Genomic DNA, 6,000 nt, shown 5'->3' on the forward strand with positions numbered 1-6,000 from the left:
AGTGGAGGAGGCAGACCGGCAGATCATCGTTCCCCAAAGGGACCGAGAGATAGCTCCTGCCACTATAGAGAAAGTGCGTGTAGCGACGGTTGGAACCCTCCCCCAGCTGCAGCACTGTCTCTATGGTCGCGAATTCACGGTCGTCACTGACCCGCATTCCCCTGGTTGGTTACGTCAGGTTGCCAAGGGCAACGACACATTGCAGCAACCTGACCTAGCTTTCCATTCGTGTAGCTTGGAGCTAACTGACAGGTGGGGAACCCTCCTGAGGATGCTAAAGGGTTACATAAAAATGTATTAGGTATTGCACACCTAGAATCATAAAGTTAGTATCTATATCTCTCGTAGTACAAACGGGGTGCTGTGTCAAAAAATGGACATCAATTAGATAAAGGAAAGACACGCACACCAAGCCAATTCAAATGCTTAGACAAAGTGTATTCACAGTAGTGATAATATAAGCTGGTCTGAGCTCTCAGTACCAGTAAAAAGTAGCATACAAAAAGTGGCATACAAAATTACAGTACAAAACTACAATACATAGCATAAAATACCCTCAATTAACTGGAAAAGATGCATGTGAATAACATCAATGCATAAAGACATACTCCAAAAACGGGGGAGGCTAAACATGGATCATAAGACAATATTGCTTCTTGACCAGTATGAGTCTCTAGGAGATCAGAGTCCCCTATAATGCAAGGTCCAGGAACAAAGTCCCAACATGATAGTAAGTATAAGCCAGTGTAGCAAAAAGTGCAAGATGAGGTGCTGACACCCTCCTTCAATTTACCCAGACGTCGGCGTTTCGGAATTGCTTCCTTTATCGATGGGTGTGAAGTAGAAATGAGCAACCACAGCAGAGCGGGTGAGAGGCAGCGTCCTGATGGGAATGGCGTCCTGCACGCATTAAATACACATCCTTCCTACCCGAAGATAGGGGGCGGGAATAGGTCGTCACACTGGGGCCGGCCCAGTGACGGGATGACGTCATCCGGCGTATGCCGATGCGTCAACGCGTCACCCTATGCGTCCAATACGTCTCCATGGTAGCGGTGGGCGGTAAGAGAGGCAAAAACGTCACCTCCCATCCACACACCGCTGTTGTCATGGAGGCGAATGGAGCGCAGAAAGAACAGGATCCATACGCATACAGAACACAATGCTTTGCAACTGGTGATCCTCGCTGTAAGGTTTCATAGACGACAGTGATGAGTCAGTGTGAGGACCTTTGTAAGTGCCTAAAAATAGATATAAAAAGGACACAAAAAAAGACCATATATTAGTTTAATCAGGATGAGCCAACCTAATATATTGATTCACAGAATCAAAAAAACTTCAAGATTTAGAGTGATATCATTATTCTTAAAGTGGTAGCAGCACTAAAATGACAATGAGATACAGCAGTAAGTCACAAAAAACATTTGAGGTCCACATCCTCATTCAAACCTCTGGGATGTTTGGTATCCAATTTATAGATCCAAAATAACTCTCGCTGAAGTAATTTTTGTTCAAAATCGCCCCCCCTACGAGAGGGGTGGACAATTTCTATAACCCTATAGCGCAGTTGAGAGACCTGGTGTCCAGCTTCCCAGAAGTGTCTAACCAAAGGTTCATCCACATTAACGCACCGTATGTTACTTCGATGCTCAGAGATTCTACGTCTAATTTCACGTGACGTCTGGCCAACATAGGCCAAGCCACAGGGACAAGTAATAAGGTAAATAACACCCTTTGTGGAACAATTTGCAAAATCCTTTAGATATATTCGGGTACCACTCCGGGGATGCGAGAAATACTCCCCACGGCTCACGAAACCACATTGCATACAGTGTCCACAAGGATACATACCCTGTGGTTTAGAAATTTGAGTAAGCCAATTACCTGTAGTACGTGGTTGAGGAGTACTCTCCGCATGCACCAGAGAGTCCCGAAGATTCCTAGCCCTACGATAGGCACAAATGGGAGGGTCACGGAAAGTGGTCCCCAATGTGGGGTCACTGTTCAGAATATGCCAGTGGCGATGTACAATCGTGGCTGCCTGTTGAGATAATGGAGAATAAGTAAACACCATTGGTATCTTAGATGCATCGTCTTTAGGCTTAAATGTAAGTAACTCAGATCTGTCCAGTCTAGACGCCCTATCCAGGGCACTCCTAAGGACCTCATCCCCATAGCCCCTCTGTTTAAAATTATCATACATAATCATGGCTTCCCGATAGAATACATCATCCTCAGATGAAATTCTACGTATTCTCACAAATTGACTGTATGGAAGACCTGCCTTAAGACGTTTCGGATGGAAACTGTTTGCAGCAAGATACGTGTTCCTGTCGGTAGCTTTCTTGAAGGGCCCAGTCTGCAAAACTCCATCTCTAAGGGTTACCATGACGTCCAAAAAGTGAATTTCTTTGGGACTGTACTCGAGGGTGAATTTAATAGTGGAGACTGCCTGGTTCAGATCACTTGTGAACAGCTTTAGTTGATCTTCAGTACCTTGCCAAATAAAGAAGATGTCATCAATATATCTAAGATACAGCAAGACCTCTGACATATATAGCGGGTGAGTATACACAAATTGCTGTTCAAAATCCCCGATAAAGAGGTTAGCGTACCCAGGGGCCATGTTACTACCCATTGCTGTGCCCTGGCGTTGTTGATAGAATGTGCCTTCAAACGCAAAGTAATTGCGAGTGAGAACAATCTCAAGGGCGTCAAGCAGAAATTTTCTCAATGGAACAGAAAGAGACATAGAGCCCAGCACCTCCTCAATCACCTTGAGACCCGCCTCGTGAGGAATAGATGTATACAGGCTTGATACATCCATAGTGCACAAGAAGATGGACCTGTGGATGTCACCAACTGTGGCAATTTTGGACAAAAAAGAGGTTGTGTCTAAAAGAAAAGACGGCATGCTCGCCACCATTGGACGGAACACCTGGTCCAATAAGATAGCCAGTGGTTGAAACACCGAATCGGTGCCTGCCACTATGGGGCGTCCCGGGGGATCCACAAGGGATTTGTGGATCTTTGGTAGAATATAGAACAAGGGTGTGAGGGGAAAGTCAGAAATAAGAAAATCCGCTAGACGTCTATCAATTGTCCCATCATCAAAGGCCCTATTGATCAATGTATCAATCTCCTTTTTAATTGTAGATAGAGGGTCTCCATTCAATTTGTAATAGACTGTAGAATCCTGCAATTGGCGTAGAACCTCCCTCCTATAAGCAGTACTGTCCATCAACACAATAGCACCACCCTTATCGGCCGGCTTAATCACGAGATCAGGATCCAGACGTAATGAGTCCAAGGCCTTTCTTTCATTAAAGGTCATATTGCGCCTGGTCCCATGATCAACATCTGACCGTGTAAGGGTTGTCACATCCCTAGTTACCAAATTAATAAATGTTTCTACGGCTGGTGAATTGTTAGGGGGACTCCACTTACTTTTTGATCTGCACATTTTCGTATCAATTTCTGGAGGAAAGATGGGGTGGGCTTCTATAGTTGTGGTTTGTGCTTTGTTAGAAAAAAATGCTCTAGTCCGTAATGTCCTAAAGAAACGAGAGAGATCTGTATCAAGTTCTAGGGTAGACCCTACGTGTGTAGGAACAAAACCCAAGCCCTTTGCTAATACCTTGGTCTCTAGATCTGTAAGCGTTCGAGAAGATAGATTAACCACTAGGTCACACGTTGCGTTTGGCTCCTTGTAATCCTGTTGTCGACTACGTCTCTTGCCCCTTCTCGTCCTCTTCCTCGTCCTCTTCTGCCCCTGCCTAAAAAACCAGTAGCAGGGGAGGGACCCTCACCAGAACTGGCGTCAGAGGGGATGTCACTACCTGAGTCGGGGCGGGATGGAGGAAATCTCCCCCGGCGTCTGTTATCACGCCAAGAGTAAACTCTATCCTCTTGGTAATCTATAGTATCTCGTCGATACTTCTCTAATTTACCAGTAAGGGTTTGTTGTCGATACACTTCAAGTCTGATTTTAAGCTGGTCAAAGAACAGACCCCTATCGTCACTGTCAAGTAAGGTCTCTAGTTTTGTTCTAAGTACTGCGGAGGAAGATTCAAATTTTGTAATTTCGTCTTGGATGCCCTGAACAGTTAGAGCAATGAGATCTAGACTACACTTGTTTAATATTTTGAACCAGTTGTCACAAAAGGATTTGCTACTCCTGCAGAAAGTTGGTCTAATGTTTAGGCGCAATCCCCTTGGAATGCGCTTGACCTTTAGGTATTCAATTAGTGTCTCAGAATGCAGCTTATACTGTATAATTCTCTTTTCAAGGTTCTCAAACTGCTTTTGCAGATATGGTATATCAGTAGTAAAGCTACTATTTGGATTTGTATACTGCTGTATCAAACTGTCAATCTCGCCCTGATTGTACACCAGGGTCTCTGCTATACGATTAGTTAGTCCTGAGAGGTCAGAAAAAGACATACTGTAGATTATAATAGCAAAATCAAGAAATGGGTGCAGACCTATAAAAAGACAAGATCCATAAAAATGTATTAGGTATTGCACACCTAGAATCATAAAGTTAGTATCTATATCTCTCGTAGTACAAACGGGGTGCTGTGTCAAAAAATGGACATCAATTAGATAAAGGAAAGACACGCACACCAAGCCAATTCAAATGCTTAGACAAAGTGTATTCACAGTAGTGATAATATAAGCTGGTCTGAGCTCTCAGTACCAGTAAAAAGTAGCATACAAAAAGTGGCATACAAAATTACAGTACAAAACTACAATACATAGCATAAAATACCCTCAATTAACTGGAAAAGATGCATGTGAATAACATCAATGCATAAAGACATACTCCAAAAACGGGGGAGGCTAAACATGGATCATAAGACAATATTGCTTCTTGACCAGAAGCAGGGGAGGGACCCTCACCAGAACTGGCGTCAGAGGGGATGTCACTACCTGAGTCGGGGCGGGATGGAGGAAATCTCCCCCGGCGTCTGTTATCACGCCAAGAGTAAACTCTATCCTCTTGGTAATCTATAGTATCTCGTCGATACTTCTCTAATTTACCAGTAAGGGTTTGTTGTCGATACACTTCAAGTCTGATTTTAAGCTGGTCAAAGAACAGACCCCTATCGTCACTGTCAAGTAAGGTCTCTAGTTTTGTTCTAAGTACTGCGGAGGAAGATTCAAATTTTGTAATTTCGTCTTGGATGCCCTGAACAGTTAGAGCAATGAGATCTAGACTACACTTGTTTAATATTTTGAACCAGTTGTCACAAAAGGATTTGCTACTCCTGCAGAAAGTTGGTCTAATGTTTAGGCGCAATCCCCTTGGAATGCGCTTGACCTTTAGGTATTCAATTAGTGTCTCAGAATGCAGCTTATACTGTATAATTCTCTTTTCAAGGTTCTCAAACTGCTTTTGCAGATATGGTATATCAGTAGTAAAGCTACTATTTGGATTTGTATACTGCTGTATCAAACTGTCAATCTCGCCCTGATTGTACACCAGGGTCTCTGCTATACGATTAGTTAGTCCTGAGAGGTCAGAAAAAGACATACTGTAGATTATAATAGCAAAATCAAGAAATGGGTGCAGACCTATAAAAAGACAAGATCCATAAAAATGTATTAGGTATTGCACACCTAGAATCATAAAGTTAGTATCTATATCTCTCGTAGTACAAACGGGGTGCTGTGTCAAAAAATGGACATCAATTAGATAAAGGAAAGACACGCACACCAAGCCAATTCAAATGCTTAGACAAAGTGTATTCACAGTAGTGATAATATAAGCTGGTCTGAGCTCTCAGTACCAGTAAAAAGTAGCATACAAAAAGTGGCATACAAAATTACAGTACAAAACTACAATACATAGCATAAAATACCCTCAATTAACTGGAAAAGATGCATGTGAATAACATCAATGCATAAAGACATACTCCAAAAACGGGGGAGGCTAAACATGGATCATAAGACAATATTGCTTCTTGACCAGTATGAGTCTCTAGGAGATCAGAGTCC

The sequence above is a fragment of the Hyperolius riggenbachi genome, chromosome 9 (genome assembly GCF_040937935.1).
Source record: "Hyperolius riggenbachi isolate aHypRig1 chromosome 9, aHypRig1.pri, whole genome shotgun sequence".
Classification (NCBI taxonomy): Eukaryota; Metazoa; Chordata; class Amphibia; order Anura; family Hyperoliidae; genus Hyperolius; species Hyperolius riggenbachi.